The sequence below is a fragment of the Pipistrellus kuhlii genome, unplaced genomic scaffold (assembly GCF_014108245.1).
Source record: "Pipistrellus kuhlii isolate mPipKuh1 unplaced genomic scaffold, mPipKuh1.p scaffold_m20_p_3, whole genome shotgun sequence".
In the NCBI taxonomy this organism is placed as follows: Eukaryota; Metazoa; Chordata; class Mammalia; order Chiroptera; family Vespertilionidae; genus Pipistrellus; species Pipistrellus kuhlii.
Window position 1 is genome coordinate 146,835,859 of NW_023425529.1, and position 17,950 is coordinate 146,853,808.

Here is a 17,950-nt window from a genome sequence, read left to right on the forward strand (position 1 = left end):
AGCCTGATAAATATAGTTTTCTCTTTGTATCCACCTATATTTTCCCCACAGCACATTAATTAAAATGTCAAAACATCTTGAGATATGTGACACTCCTGTTTGTTTTGTTGGAAGAGAATGTGGAAACCACTGTTGACACACACACAGTCTGTTGACAGCTTGGCTCTCAATGTATTTGGAACACGGCTCCTGCAGCATCACATTTGAGAAAAGTTCAGTGATTGTAAACTTGTTTAGATTGATACTGAAAACACGGGGTGACTGTGCTTCTAACCATCTCCAATGAATCTGTTAATATCACTGTTTCTTCCCAAGAGTAGTCAGAAATTAATTTCCCATTCACACTCTACTCCCTCAGAATTCTACCCAGGAAATGATTAGAATTGTGGGGGTTTTGTTTGTTTGTTTTAAGAAATATTTTTATTTATTTCAGAAAGAGAAGGGAAAGAGAGAGAGAGATAGATAGAAACATCAGTGGTGAGAGAAAATCATTCATGGGTTGCCTCCTGCATGCTTCCCACTGGGAATCAAGGTTGCCACCCTGACCAGGAATCCAACCATGACCTCCTGGTTCACAGGTAGACTCTCAACCACTGAGCCATGCTGGCTGGGCTGTTTGTTTGCTTGTTTTCTAACACAAAGATTTTTAAAGAATTAAGTTTAGAAATATACACATGCAGTTATACAAATGTGAAGAGAGACATTACAAGTAATTCTTTGCTTTCAGAACTATTTTTGAACAATTAATAAGAACTGGAGATGCTCTTCCACCCCTGTCCTCTTCCTGGCAGAGGGAGCAGAAGAGAGAAGCTCCTCTCATGCAGGAAGCATTCTCAGCTCCCAGATTGACCACAAGGCCCCATCCTTAGTGTCCTCTCCTTTCCAACCTCAGTGGTTTTCCTGCTTTTTCTAACGCGGGAGTGGTCAGGTCCACAGGAATTTCAAAGCTCTGCTTTCCTCCTGATGTTAGAGAATCAGGCTACTGAGCCATGAGGACGCCTGGCAGAAGGAACATGGTCATCACATTTATTTCTATGGGCAGGGGGTGCACACGCTATACTGGTGTGGGAGAATGTATCCTGAAGACTTGATTGCCCAGATTAAAGTGAAATCACTAAATGGGTGTGTGGACCCATTTAAATAGAGGTAAGCTTTTAGGGACAGTCCTGTCTAGTGGGAATTCAAATGGTACATGCCTGAAGATCTGGGAAAACCATCCTGGCCTGGGGTAAGGCATCTGTGTTGTTCCTTACTCACCATGTGATCTTGAAAACTTAGCTTCTGGCTAAGGCTTATTTAATTGAAGAATAGTATTGACTTAATGAGATTATTGCAATGTAATATCTGAGAAATTAGTTTGAAATATAACGCATTCTACTCTAGGATATTTGCCTCCTAGGCCATGCCTGAACATCTTTAAACTCCACAAATACACTTGTGGTGTAGCTCACATCTTTTCCATACAAGGTATATCTGCTTGAAAGCTTTTATATGTTTTGATTGCTTTGTTCAGCCATTCTCCAACTGGAACACTAGGTAATCTATTTAATGTAATGAAATAATTCTTAGGTGATACTAGTTGAGTCTCATCCTTGGGAAAAGTGAGAAAATATCCACTCAAATCATGGTTTCTATTCTCTGCCTCAGATGAAACCTCCACTGAGGAAGGCTGTGAGATACTAATCTACCCTTTCTGTATGAATGGAAAAGTTAAAGAAAACACAAAAGAAGTGAAAGATTTAATTTTTTTTTTTTACATTCCCTTGATCTAGAATGCATTTTAGAATGTCACTATTAACTTTATTTGCATGTGAATTTTATGTTATAAACTTTTGTATTGTGTCTCTTGTGTATTATGTATTGGGTTGAGGGCAGCAGCAGAAAGACAACTGCTAATAAGGTATGTGTTGCTAAGATATATCTGGTAATAGCACGAAACCAAGAACTTTGAATAATTCCTTATAATTACTCTTATGGTGGTGACAAAGGTGATGGTGGACCAGAAGTCTGAATACTAGCAATAATCAAATAAAAAATAAATCTATGGTTATTTTAGGGTTTTCAGATTACTTTCTTAATAAACTGAGCAGGTAAACTATGTTATGTCTTTGTGATACTAAACCACGGTTTTATTTTTACTATGCTTAGAAACGTTCATCATTCATTCACAGTTTATTAAGTTAATTTTACTGTGATGGTTGGCCAATATAAAAGCAAATGTCTTTATCTAGTTATTAATGTTTTGTATTTACTAAATATTGCCCAAATACCATGCGTATGTATGTGTCACCTGCACAAAGTGATTTTTAATTTTAATACTGTAAATGAAAACTCTTAAAATTTAGGAGGCTAATGATAACTTAGCTCACGATTATGAAAAGCACATGGTATTTATTATCACATCCTTTCACATTCATTTCCGAGTTCAAATTTATGATGAGTTTTATGACAGCGTAAAGTTCAAAGAGAAGCTACAATTTAAAAGCTGCCCAGAGAAACACGAAAGACAATTTTTATGAAATACTTTGTAGAGCAATCACAGGCTGGAAGAAGTGGCCTTACTGTGGCTCTCTGAGTGTGGTCTGGAGCCAGCTTGGTGGGGACACCTGGGAACTTGCTAGACAAAGGAATTCTGGGGTCTCTCTGTAATGTACTTGAATCAGAAACTCTGGGAGTGGGGCCTGGCAATCAGTTTTAACCAGCCCTACAGGTGAGTCTGCTACCTGCCTGAGTTAGAGAAGCATGCTTCTAGTACAATGCCTCACTTCATTTAAAAGGCCCAATGATCTATACCTTCTAGTTTCATACACACACACAACAGTAATTTAAGTAGTTATTTATATTCAATTTTAGGTTCTTTTAAATACTTTATTTTAAATGTGTTTCTATTATTATCCATGTACTTCCAGCATACATTCAAAGGTAAATCTGCTTTTTTCCATCAGACCACTGGCTGAGACTAAGTTGCGCAACAAATGATAGTAGCCACTACGTGACAAACATTTTCAGCATACATACAGTGAAAGGTTCTGTTTAAGAAATAGAGCTCTACTTGAACCAAACTGCACCAAAATGTGGCATACCTGAGTAAACTTGCACAAGCTATACCAAAGCAATGTCACCCGTTATAGAGTAAAGACTAAATAAATTAATGCAAGGTTTAGGATGATAAAAAAAACATATCCTGTCTTATAGCCAATAGACTTGCTTTGTTATGAACATTTGGTCAGGACATTTACAAAGGAGATAAAGATATTAAAAAGAAAAAACACAGGCATGCTCTGTTACCTAACATACTCTTTGATTTAAAATATCTAGTTCAGGTGAGCATGTATCATGCACATTAACTGGAGTCAGGAAGGATCTTCATTGTCAACTACATCAATTACCAACTCTGCACAGTGAGGTGTTGTGTCGGAATTTTAATAAATGTGGAAGGGTTTGAAAAAGCATGATCTGGGAAGGCATCAGAGAATTGTTTTGAATTACGCTAAGTGTGAAAAATCAAGGGCCTTGTGTTTTAAAAAAAAGTAACTTTATATTAGCAAAATAGTAATTGTGGACATTTTGCATTTAACAGAGAAAAATCCCAAAGTGGATATATGTTCATGGAAATAGCAATTGCTTCATTTTTGCCATGCTAGTTTAGATAGTGGGCCTTTTTAAACATGAAATTAAATGTGTGATATGCCTTTAATAAAAAATAACGGTATTAATAGGCTTCACATTCACAACTGTTTTCACTGAACTCTGAGCATTTTCATAGAAAACACTGTTGATGAAGTCTTTTGGAAATAGAGCATTCCAAACATATTTGGTTTATAAAATAAATAAATTAAATTAAAGGGACAGTAAGACTGGGAATACTTTTCCATTGATGGAAGGATTCAGAAGTCATTTCAAAACAAAAGGGGATTGGGAGGATTCTTCCTCCTTCTTCCCCTCCTTCCCAATAACATAACCTTTCCTCCTTTTCTCTCCTCATTTTGACAATATGAACTTATTAGCTTTAACCTCTTCTTGGCCCCTAAGTGAAATCTATTGTGTGTGGTGTTGTTTTTAAAGAGCTGCAAGACGGGTGTATTTAGAGAAGGAAGAAAACAACACATATTTGATTCTTTGCCTCTGGCTTTGCCATTCCAAGAAGAGTTTATGCTTTTTCATCTTAACTCATGCACCCTCTTAATTTAAAATGTATGAGGTTTGCCCTGTTGTGCTCTTGCATCCCTTCGTGATATCAACAAAATCAAAGCACCTAACTTTCTCAGCCACAGAACAATGACTTGTGAATACCATGCGAATTTTCCAAGTCAACATCCCAACAAAATAGCAAAAGATAAGATAGCTGTCTGGAAGGAAAAGCAGCCTGTCCTAAAATAGTTGAAGTCTTATTCCTGGGGAGAGTCCAGATGCGGGGCCACAGCTCTAGTTCCATTTGCCATTTAACTGAGCAGTAATTCACAAGCTTCCCTTTGGAGATGGAGCTCTTGAGGATCACATGAGCATCCAGATCATGATTCCCTGGAGCAGAGTGGAGCCTGAGATTCTGCATTTCTTATGGCTCTGATGATGAGATGCTGCTGAAGCAGTGACACATTCTGCCATATTCTGTAGGAAAGGCATGGAGTATTTTAAGACCATGCCCTTTTACGCCATCTTCACAGATTGTAGGTGGAAACAAGGCAAGATACCAACTGAGGGCAGATTCTCCTCCCCCACTCCCTCACCATTACCCTCTTCATATACATGCAAAAATGGGTCTCAATTTCCAGTTGTTTAACATGAAATTACAATTTTGGTCATTTGAATGATGAGTTTAGTTATGTCAGGGGACTGAGCCTGGATGAGGAGAGTGGGGTGCTGAAGCACTGAGGGTCAGAGGAAAGGGGATAGTGTAATGGCTTGTACATCCCAGATGCTATGCATCCCTGAAGAATGGTTGAAGTGAGAGGTTCTACGGGAAAAGCTAGGGGTCAGAGAGTGGAATGCTTGACACTGAATTGTGGTAGGGTAACAGTTATTAATGGCAAGGTCTAGGGTATGGCTGTGTGTAAGTCACACGGTGTCACTTCTCTGCTCCTAGGTATTTTGTAGGCGATGAAGATGTGAAAAAGAGAAGCTGAACTTACAACTCTAAACATGTATTTTTTTTTTAATTGGGACCAGATTTAACACTGAAATAAGTCTTCTGTGCACCCAAGCACTTGCCTTGTACATGTGTAAATGCCATGCAATCTTTGACAGGCCTAACTGAAGTTTCAGCCAAAGAGGTGATAAGGCGTTGAATTTCAAACCTTGAGAAACATGTCAGTCAGCCATGTAAAAACAAAGTCTAATAAGCAGCAGATGCCATTTTGTCCAGTTCTATTAGATTTTTTCCATGCCTCCCCAAAATTATAAGCAGTGCAATTTATTTATGTGCTTCTTTTTGAAGGGCTAAATGCTGTTCCCCTGAAACACCTTCTATCAAATAAGGGCACTTAGAAATGGAGAAGGTCAGTGGGAATGTGCAGCCACATTGACAGTCATTTAGCACTCATTTGATCATAATAGCAAGAATTATAGTTTTACATGCAAAATGTAAACCCTATAAATAAAAGCCATAGTCTATCTTAAGATAATATTTTTATCATTTCATACCTGTGTTGAACACTTAATCTGATACTAAAATCTGTTCTTTTCAGTGATGAGTAATCTCTCATGATTCACATTTACAAAGGTACATGGCACTCAAGAAATGGCATTGTCTCTGCTCACTCAGGTATTTTATTCAATCTCCATCCCTTAAAGTTTACTGGGCTTATAGTTCAGGGACATGGGGTAAAAAAAAATTTAAATGTAGTCAAGTTACTTATTAAATAACTTTTGCCTTCATGAAATTTCCCCTAATTTAATACTCTTACCAAACTGAGCTATTTATATATAGATAGATAGATAGATAGATAGATAGATAGATAGATAGATAGATACATGTAAATCTAATTGTAGAGGATCAAATGGGAAGACACCTGGACATTCTTTAGATTGTTGCTGACTGGGCTATTGGGGGAGTCATGTCAGTTGCACTCCAGCCCTGAGAGTGCGAGATGGTCTTAGTTCCTGGCTTGTTTGTTCAGGAAGAAGGAGTGGGTGGAACCTCGGTTCTCCCAGGCTTCTTGTTTTCCTGTGAAACCCCCTTGTTGGAGTGGAGAATATATAGATGTGCTGCATGGCTCAGGAGGTCGTCAGTCAGTCTCTCCAGCAGAGGAGTTCAGAGGCCCTCCCAGCTCCCAGCTTGAAATCTATCCCTGTGTCTTCTCTCTTTATTTCTATTATTTCTCAATCCCTGGCCACCTCCACTTAGAACCGGTTCCTTCATCTCTCTTTCTGTGCGGGAAGCAGAAAAGGGAGATCCCCATAGCATCAGGCCCCAGCATCCAATAAATACATATAAATATATATGATATCAACAAGTACATGGTAACATTTAATACATTCACTATTTTTCTTTTGATGTCTAATTTTCTTTTTAGGCTCAAAAAAGATATATGACTAAAGATATATAACAATATAATATAATCCATATTTTAATTTTTAACTTTTATTTTAGCCAGATACTTTTGTTATGAGGTATATGAATTATCAAATTAGCAATAGCATTTGTTCCTGTGTCATTTATTAGCAAAGAAGAGACATGCATTGTTCTAAATTTCAAGGGGAAGATATGGAGAGCTTGAAAAGAGGTTATAGATGGCTTTTGGGGTCAGACAATCTGAGTCCCAAATTTGCTCTGTGGCTCTGGGGCTCAGATTCCTCTTTTGTAAATAAGGATAGAAATGACTATGATAACATGGTTATGAGGATTATAGACACCATGCATACAGACTCTTGTAGAGCACTTGTCTTAAGGCAGAGTTCAACTTTACTGAGATCTCTTCATAGTCATCATTTTATAGTATGCTGGGCATGGATTGGGATACTGAGATTTATGAGGCATCATTTCTGCCTTTAAGAAGTTGCTATCTAATGGAAAAAATTCATCTTTCTCAGAATGTATTTACTGAATACTTTTTACACATGGTCAGCAATGCCCTGGGTGCTATGGGCACCCAGTGCACAAGATAGACCAGGTCTTTCAACCCATGGAGCTGACATTCGAAGTTCTTCATTTTGTAACCCTTAACACAGTTGACAACTTACAATGATTCTTATTACTAAAATACCAAGTATTGTTGGCACTACCACTCAAGTATGTATTTATTATACCTTAAATAAAAAGACATTTCTTATTAAAGAGTGCAAATTAACTCTGACAAAATAACTTGAAGTAAAATTTTCTTTGAATAGATATCAAGAGTCTTGTCCTGGCTGGCATTTCTCAGATGTGAGAGCATGCTCCCTCTCTGCCCTCCTGCCCCCCAGACACTGGAAGGTCTTAGGTTTGATTCTTGGTCAAGGGCAAAATACCTTGGTTGCAGGTTCCATCTACAACTGTGGTTGAGGCTTGTATGGGAGGTAATCGATCAATATATCTCTCTCACGTTGCTGTTTTTTTCTCTTTCCTCTTTCTTCCCCTTCACTAGGAATAACATCCTAAAGAGAAACTGAAAGTGCCCTAAAAGTAGACATTAGTATAATGTCAAAACTGTATGTTGTATGAAGCGGGTGACCTAGAGAAACATAAAGAGGGTTACGCATATCATTATGCTGTCCAAGAGGGCATTTATGGAGAACTGGAATTGTGCAAATCTCTGTGAGAATGTGGCCTATAAAATATTATGTTTTAGCAAGTTATTTCATCTGTAAGCAATGTGCATGAAATGTGTTTTGTTAAAATAAAGGAAATTGAATTCAAAGGGTGCACTAAAAGTTATCCTATCAGCATGAACATCAACCTACAAATTGGATGCAGTCTTCCCCATATTTTATATTTTTCAACATTATGGACCATTTCTCCTATGCATGAATCTGTCTGCCAATGCTATAAGCTTGTGTTATTTTAAAACTTCTCAAGTTATTTGACAGAGAAGGTAGGATAGGGATAGATTAGATGGTTAAGTTATATGGCTGACATGCACTGGTATTAAATTTACCTCAACTCAGAGCATAGAGACTCTGAATGGCAAAATTATTTTTAAAATGGCTGGCAGACCTAAAAAGAATGCAGACACAGTTCTGGAAAGGTCTAATAAAAAGCACTGAGGCTTGTTTGGGGGAGGGGGGGGGATGGTTTGCACAATAAACATTTGTAGTGATTGCTTTTCAGGATTGAATAGCAGAACCAATATGGTTGTGCTATGTTTTCTCTGGGCTGGGTGTTTTAGACAGTTATATCACTGGGGACAAATTATCCTGATTTATAGCATGGGCAGGGTCTTTTAAAGTTGTGTGTGGTAAAAATAAACATAAAGAGTAGACGTAGAGATAAAAAAGGAAACAAAAAGATATACAAACATCGATAGCCTCCTAAGATATATACCCTAGTCACATTTCTTTTCTTAAGGTAGTGGAAAATGAGTTTGATTCTTCCTGAATGCTTTTCTGCTTTGGCATCTTTTGGTTTGCTTTTTTAAACAGACACTGTTCAGATGTCTGACTCCGGAAGCAGGTGACATATGTTCTCTTCTCACTCAGCCCACTCTTGAGGGACATCTTAGAGGACAGGCCTCTGTAACTACTTGAACTGGCATTGCCCCCATTTCTACAGGGTGCCTGAGGGCAGCACCCAGATATGTAAGGCTTTGCCCTAGTTGGCTTGGCTCAATAGATAGAGCATTGGCTTGCTGATTTAAGGGTCTGTGTTTTGATTCTGGTCAAGGGCACCTACCTTCTACAAATTCATGCACCAGTGGGGTCTCTCAGCCTGGCATGTGGGATCGGGCCAAAACCTGCTCTCTGATATTCCCTAAGGGGTCCCAGATTGTGAGAGGGCACAGGCCAGGCCCAAGAGGTTGGCCAGCTGGGGAGGAACCATGGGAGGGCTCCAGGGCATGTCTGGCCCATATTGCTCAGCCCTAATAGGCCAGATCCCCCAGCATTAAACTAACCTATCAGTCAGAGCATCTGCCCCCTGGTGGTCAGTGCATGTCATAGGGAACAATTGAGAGGATTTAGCATATCATTAACATATTACGCTTTGATTGGTTAAATAACCGACCAGTCAACCAGACATTTGGCATATTAGGCTTTTATTATATAGGATGTTGCTTTATGTGAGAGCTCATTTGGGAAGTCTCATAAGTTGGTAAATGCTATAGTAGTATAAATCTGGAAGAGAAGGGAAACATAGATGAACAATGGATATTCCCCCCTGTTAGAGGTAGAAATAGAGTATTGAAGACCATCTCAATTATAAGAAATAATAATCATGCTTAGTTAACCATGATGGTTCTGTTTGATTAGAAAAAGGTCATTTTTACTTGGCTGGGAATTGTACACTCTGGGGCATGGGAGCTAACATCAGAATGCAGCCCATCCTCCTGTGTGAGAGCTACCTATCATTATGGAAAATTTACAACCTCATGGTTGAAAGAATCTAGTTCCAGAGGTACTCGCTCTTTACAACTCCCAGCCCCTATTAGCTATAATCTGGTCCTTCTGTGATGCCCCACCCCCAGTCCACATACTTGTAACCTGTAATGATTATCTGGTGCCTATACTCCCATTACCTGTAATTCCTACTTTCCCACGTATCTTTGTCTTCCTACCCAATATAAGAGACTGACTTCTGTGAGGGGGTTAGGGAGGTGGGGTGCAGAGCAGATTTTCCCACAATACCGGCATTAGTGGAATAAATGCTCATACATGATTCACCCCTGTCTCGGCTTAGTTGGCTCAAGTAGTGACAGAAGCCCGGACACCTTGGTTGTCTGGTTACACCTCCTACACCTTTTTCTTCATTTTTGCCTTCATTTCTTTGACCACCTTGTAAGCATCCTCCATGCTAAACAAATATATCTGTTGTTAATTTTACACCTTAAAATTTTATATTTTTCTAATTTTAATAATTTTACTTCCTGGTAGTTTTCTTCACTGTCTAGAATGAATGAATGAGTAGGGTGATTTTCCGAGATTGTAATAGGTACTATGCAAATTTAAAAATTATCTCCATAGTCTCTTCTGTGTTGTTGAATTTTTGCATCTTTGACCATATAGTTATTTAGGAGGCTATACTTTCAATTTCCAATTACTTTTATTTTTTCATTTATTTTTTGTTATTAATTCTAAGAGTTACTTTTGCATCCTATATAAAGAGTATAAAAGAGAAAATGAAATAATATGCATTTATCATTCCATTGTTTACACATTGTCTTCTATCATCTTCTGTTATCCTTTTGTTTCCAAAATGGGGAACTATTTTTAATATTTTCTTTTTCTCTTTTTTGTTTTGCTTTGTTTTCTAATCACCTAAGCTATTTGGGTGTGGATAATTGGCTATTATTTTGACTGTTGGTAACTTAGAAATATCTAAAGCAAAACTTCTATGTCTAATTGTTAAAATAAAGAAAACACATGAAATAAATTTGACAGTGATTTGTAGAAGAAAGAAATATGATAAAATGAAAATAATAAATCTGGTAGGCAAAGCCCAGTAATTTAACCTATAGGTAATAAATATTACTTTAGTAGATAACAGAAACAACCGATAGAGAAATAATAACTTATAGTATAATTGAAGAAAACTTGTTTTACTTATTTATTTGTTTATTTATTTATTTATTTATTTATTTATATCTGAGTTTAAAAATGCCTATGTAAGAAACATCCAAATCTTTAGAATGAGTTTATCTGAGCAAAAGTAATGTCAACTGCAGGAAAGTAAAATCTCTATGGATTGATAATGCTCTGGAGAAGGGCAGTTTTCAAGTTTATTTTCTACAGTATAATCAAAGGAGGAGGCATAAATGGTTATGTGAAATCCATTGGTGGTAGATTAGTGAGATGGGAGAAAACAAAACCAGGAATTCTCTGAGATTGGATAAAGAGCAAAACAGGGAAACAAATACTTCTTTTACATTGGTGGGTGAATATAGGATAGTTAGGGATTAACATGTATGGCACACAGAGATGGCCATACAGAGAACAAGATAATAATGAGGAGTTCTGTGGTCTGCTTTAGTGGGAGATCGTGCCCTCAGGGGACTGGGAAAAAAGATTACTCTGATGTTCTAAAATGAATGTTATCACAGATGCAAAAAGACAATAGATAGGATTGGTGAAGGTAAAGATTGACCTTCCTCAGGAAGATAGAGACCTAGGACATGACTACCCATCATAATTCACTTTTAGTTAAGAAATTTTAATCTCAGACCATCCTATATGGTTATTTTAGGTCTCCGAGTTTGTAAGGCTGCCATGCAGGCCGCCTCTGAAATTGTCAGGTTTAATATGTGGCCCCTTTTTCATCCACAGCAATTAAGAGTTTTATCTACTCCCAGCTAAGCTTTTATTATCACTTACTTAGTATTCATTGCGCCCATCATATTTTAAAGTAATGTGATTCTGAATGAACCATGAAACAAAGGCCCCAACGTCTGACCTCTGTATATGGGAAGGGAAATTAGATTTTGAATTTAGCTTACTTAAATTAATATTGAGATTATTTAACCCATCCTAGAGCAGCTTCTTCTACTTTTACTCCTTAATTTGCATTTGTTGTTTTTTTTAAACAAGAACATAATGAATCTTAAAGAGGAGACACAATAGAATAAAATATTTGCAAGTCATATCTGACAAAGATTTGTATACAGAATACATAAAGAACATTTACACCTTAACAATAAAAAGACAAATAATTCACTTGAAAAAAATGGAGAGAATATTAAACAGACATTTTTCAAAGAATATATACAAATGGCCAATATAAGAGATATTCACAGTAGTAAATGCCTATCTACTATTATCTAGTAGTAAAATGTATATCAAATCCTACCCATTAAGATTGTTGTTGTAGGGGAGGAAAAATTATTTTTCCCCTCTTATCTTTTTAAATTATTCTGGCTGCACTGGTGGTCAAATTAACATGAAACAGAATAACAGGAGAAAATGATTAAACTTATTATGTATGTACACATAGAACTGTCCTAAAAATATGGGGCTCCAGGACAAATGGGAAAGTTAAAGCATCTATGCCATTTTGTGCTGAGCAAAAGGGGACAGGGCATGGTTGGGAAGGCAATTCATATGGAGAGAGAAAATCAAATGTTTGGTAAATAATTGTTTGCTGGGCCTTCTTTAACAATGGGACACAGAAAAGAACTTGAATCAAATGGACCTTGTTAGGCTCTACCTGTCTATCACACTTAGTTCATATTATACTATAGTTATCTGTGATGATAACTCCCTTCCTGGAGCTGGCCCTCTCTCTAAATTATTTTAGGCAGTTAGGGGGAACCTCAAAGTTTCTTTTTGAATCTTTTGTTTCTTAAAAATAACCAAATTAAATTTAAAAGGTAAGCAAGCAAGGGGTGGGAGGGAAGCAAGACAGCTTAAAATAACCTAAAGACATATTTTTGGTATCAAACTCCGCTTTCCTTACAATAATCAAAAAGATAAATAACACGTTTTGGCAAGGAAATGGTGAAACCTGAAACCTCCCATACTGCCCTTGGGAATGTAAAATGGTGCAACTACTGTGGAAAAGTTTCAGTTCCTCAAAAGTTTAGCAATTATCTGACCCAGCAATTCAAGTCCTGGCTATATATCTAAGAGTCCCCACCCCCATCAATAAAGAGCCTGCCTCTCAAACCCCAGGTCTTAGATGCTTGCAGATTTTATCAGTTCTTTCTCATCCTTCCCAAATCAATCATCAGAAACCATGGATTCTCCCTGGACAATTAGCTTAGTTTCTAAATATATTCTAGGTAACATCTGAAGTCCAGTCGGGGTTTTTTTACATTAAGATCTGTGTGATGTTAGCTGATCACTCAAACTCTCTTGAGTATCATAGAACCGTAGAATAGAGTCTTTTCTTCCTAGTAGCACTGATGTGAAGACTAATTCATATGTCAGTAGATTGTGAGTTGCCATTTTGAAAAATTACATGAGCCGAAACTGGTTTGGCTCAGTGGATAGAGTGTTGGCCAGCGGATTGAAAGGTCCCTGTTCGATTTCGGTCAAGGGGTGCATACCTTAGTTGCGGGCACATCCCCATGGATGTTTCTAACTCTATATCTCTCCCTTTCTCTCTGTAAAAAATCAATAAAATATATTTTAAAAAAAGAAAAATTATATGAGCTTTTCACCAAAGTTATTATACATAACATTTAATCATTTTGCCTAATCAATGCTTAATAAAAATACTTTGTTTGGCTTAAAAACAGCATCCACACAAATTTGTAAGGAAAATAGGACCTGGAAAAAATCAGGGTTTCTAAGATAATCTAAGCACATATGAAGTTTCACAATAATTTAAAATAAAACCCATGTGATTAGCGTGGGCACAGATTTTATATGTGTCACTGTTATGTCATTAGGAAATACAAAGTGATTTTCTAATTAATCATAGACTAGGTCTATACTTACATTTATCAATAATAAATAATAATAAACAATAAACGCTTATATAGTGAATACCATGTACCACTCTGTATTCTAAATGCTTTACCTATATCACTGACACTTCCCTCTGTATCTTTAGAACTTCCCTCAGTTAAATGACATCTGTAAGGTCATTTAATATTAGGTTACTACTGAAACAATGTAAAGCATGGATAGTTGTGTAGTGTACATTACACATACAATATGACTCATACATACTTTTTTTTAACACTGCTAATTCTCGACTATCTATTTCTCCATAGGAGATATTTATTTGCACATACAGAAAAGGAGAAAAATTGCTTGTTACCCCCCATCTTTTATAATATTTATTTATGTTGAAATACAACTTACCTACCAATTAAATTTAGTCCAGTGGTTGAGCTGCTAGTTTTAACTTAATTCCCTCATCCATTCCCCTTTAATTCAAGCAAAGTGCCATTTAATTTATGGCTTATTTTCTCTCCCTGCAGCCTAAGCTTCTTAGAAAATAAATGAGGCTATAAGTTCTCATTTAGCTTTTTTTTAGTCCTGTTGATTCTAGTGGAGGATTTGGAGCTTGTCAATCATTCACCAAGCTACTCCTTCAGGTAATCACATGCTCCTTCTCTGCCTCTATCAATGTTTTCCTTGTAGAAAATGCTAACAGTTTTTTATAGGAATTGACATTAGGCAGCCACATGTTTTTAATCAGAATCAGTCTCTTAAAACTCCATGGAATTCATACTCACTTTGGCAACATGAGATCACTTGGAAAATAGATAGGCCTTCGCTGGGTTGTCAGCAATCTGCTCAGTTTCAAGGGTGTGCTCATGGTCTCTGTCCCATTGTACACCAACTGACTGGGTACTGGTACATTCAGCAGCGGTGCCAACACACTGCATGTAATTTTTTCATTTGGCACACTCTGTGAGTTAGGCAAAAATGAATATAGGGTCTGCTTAAATTCTGATAGACAGACAGAGGAGATATGCAGTGTTAGAATTCTTAGCTAACAAGGGATACTGCCAGATGATAAAATATTAATTCTATTACTTTGTATGCAGATATGTGAGAATTAGAAGCAATTACCCTGACTCTAATTGCTTCATAGATGAATACAATTATGATGTTACACTCATTCTGTCTGTATTCTCAGTGTAAAATAACATCCACATAAGACAGTCAGAAATTTCATTTAAAAGTAAACCTTACCAATGTAAAATATATTAAGGCAATAAACCAAGAGATTAAACTTTCATAAACAGTGAGAGCTCATTGTTTTGTAAATGAGAGTGTAATAATATCTTTGCAGCTCAAATGAAACCATAAAACTGACTAGGGGCCTCACTTTTTTCCAAAAACTTTTGATTTATCTTTTTAATCTGTTCTTAGCATTGTATAGCAATTAAACATTGAAAACGGGTTCTACTCTTCTTGCCACTGTTGCTCTTCTCCCATTTCACTTCTGTCATTTTCTTTTATAATGACAAGCAATTTAGAGGAACAAGAAACAATTAGAATGTAAGTAGCTCCTGCTGTTACAGGTGTTTTCTGCTAATGAATAAAAATGCCTGGAACCATAGAAAGGGACTTAAGGGAAGATCTCTTTTGGGGGTTAGATTTAAAGATCTGTAGACAAAATTCGGAAATTAAGCACAGGTTTCCAAGTATGATTTATATCATGAAATCTGATAAAGGAAGAGGTAGTTGTTTCAATTACGCATATTTTTACTTTGGCCAAGTAAAATTGCTCATCTAGTACAGTAGTTCTCAAACTTCCAGTGCCTCAGAATCACCTGGAAAGCTTATTAAAACACACACCCAAGGTTCCCATCCCTAGTGTTACTGATTCAGTAGGGCTGGAATGAAGCCAAGAATTTGTATTTTAACAAGTTACTAGGTCCAGGGACCACACATTGAAAATCACTGGTTTAATAGAAGGCAATGACTTTTGCATTCCTTCCGCCCACTTCCCCTCATGAAAAACTCCAAATGCTTGACAGAGACACATTCAAGGTCAGGACCACTGGTATATGGTAGACTCAGGTAATAGTAGACTCACTTGGGATAAATAGATTTACAGATGATCAAGTGACTCATGTAAGGCCATGCAGTCAAACCATTCTGGAAACCTCAGGGCATTTTCTTTCTAACTCCATGCTATTCTCTTTTCTGTAAGTGTGTTCATCTCAAAGAAGTTTTTGGAACATTGACTGTGCTCCTAAAGATAAGAGTTTGAGAAATTATAATTTTGGTTTTAATTATAAGTCTGACTTGATGCAGAGCAGACGGGTACCTCAAACATCAGAGTATTTATGAAATTAAGTGGGCCACTTATACACACTTCACTTTCCTGAGTCCTCTCATCTATAATAATAAAAGCCTAAGGGACTATCGCAACCGAACAGATGAATAAACAGGCTGTGTGGGGTGATTAGGCTGGCAGAGGTGTTAGGGAAGGGCGAGCAAAGGACTGAGCAGCAGGCTGAGTGGGGCAACCAAGCCCGCAGGGTGGGCAGTAAGGGGCGACCAGGCCAGAAGGGGAGCAGTTAGGAGCCAACAGGCTGGTGGGGGTGGGCAGTTGAGGGCGACCAGGCTTGAAGTAGGGAGCGGTAAGGGGCGACCAAAGCCAGCAGGGGTGGCAATTAGGAGAGATCAGGCAGGCAGGCATTTGAGCAATTAGGAGCTATTAGTACTGGATAGCAAGAAGCACGTCCAACTGCTGGTTTATGCCTGATCCTGAGGATGGGCCTAAACCAACAGTCAGACATCCCCTGAGGGGCACAGATTGGAGAGGGTGCAGGCTGAGGGGACCCCCACATCCTGTGCACAAATTTGGTGCACTAGGCCTCTAGTTTATTTATATAAAAAGCCAATGACTGTTAGTGCCATAATGACCAAAACGACCCATCTCTATGATGCCCGATTGGAGCTGGGCCAGCCAGATCCCACTGGTGCACAAATTCATGCACTGGGCCTCTAGTGTTTGTATAGTACAGCAAGTTCCAAACAATTTGTTGGTTATCAAACCTCATCTTCCAATGTTCATAATTTATTCAGCAAAACTAGATTCACTTAAGGTCATGAAGTGGTAACATATATTTAATAGCTTTATCTGTGTGTTGCAAAAAAGAAAATTAAAATTAGAAAACTTTCATCCTATTCTGTAATGTTACACAAAATGTGTTTCTCATAAAGATCACCCTTATGTTGTTCTGTGTCTATTCCAGTCATAAGAGGGGAGAGAGGGAGGAGGCTCCAAATGAGTGTTAACAGGGACACAGAAAGGAAGTGGGGGGAGAGGGGGATGTGATGTAAATTGCAAGAGTTTGCCTCATCTTTAAGCTATGCAGAGAATAACTTAGTATGATGTGATTTCAGCAAGGATCTTCTAGCCCAAACAATTTCCCCAAAAAACCACTTGTCGGATAACTAAATTTCCTGTAACATGAACCAGTGTCTTTCATTTACTAAGTGAAGTCATATTACCTATCAATAAATATAAGTGCTTCCCACAGCCAGGCTTTGAACTTATGCATATTTGCAATGAAGTGCATATGGTCAAACAGGACTTCTCTGGTAAGCAGATTTCATTCCAGAACATATGGGAGGTTATGAATTCATTGGACAAATATTTACTGAGCACCTCTTAGGTGTCAGGAACTTTTCTTGGGAGGTACCTGAGATTTGTTGGTGAACAAAACCAAACAGACAAGACCACTGCCCGTTTGACATTCCTGTATGGGACCAGAGTGTGGAGATAATCAGTAACTAGTAACCTAACTCCTAATTAGGAGACTTTTGCAGGGAGAGAGGTGAGAGATGACAATGATGGGGGAGGGGAGGAGGCAGAGGGTCCCATCACTGTGGTAGCTGTGGATCTAGAGGAGAGTGGCTGAATTCTATACACATTTTGAAAGCATAAACGATAGGGCCTATCAACATCTAGGATAGAGACTGTGAGGATAAGATAGTCGGGGGACTATGTGAGAACAGAGAAAGTAGAAATTCATTCATTTTCAAAGGGAAAATAATGGATTATATGGTTTATTATAGGTCCCAAAACTATGGAAAATTATCACTTTCTGATTACCCTGCAAATATTCCCCTTCTTCCCTTCTTCACTCCCTCCCACTTCTTAGAACAAAACATACTGGATTCTCACTTAAGCTACCTTCCTTGCCCTGCAAAAATAGGCATAGTTCCCAGAATCACTGACCATATACATTTCTATGTCTAATATTGGGAATCAAGAAGATAAGTTTGTAAGATGTGATTGATGGGTTAATTTTCTGCCTTTCAATTAGGACTTTCTTTAAATTAAATTTGCCTAATAAAAGGCTCATTTTAAGAGACTTACAATTTATGGGGCATGGTATAAAATAGAGGTACCTTTGGCTATTACCAACTTTGGGGCATAATTAAAAGTACATCTGCATTGCTATCTCTA

General features: G+C 37.6%; 1 protein-coding gene across 1 annotated transcript in view; it reads left to right on the forward strand.

The window, feature by feature from the left end:
• Positions 1 to 17,950, forward strand: part of GPC6 (glypican 6) — a 1,066,799-nt gene that overhangs the window by 483,491 nt on the left and 565,358 nt on the right. The window lies entirely within an intron of this gene.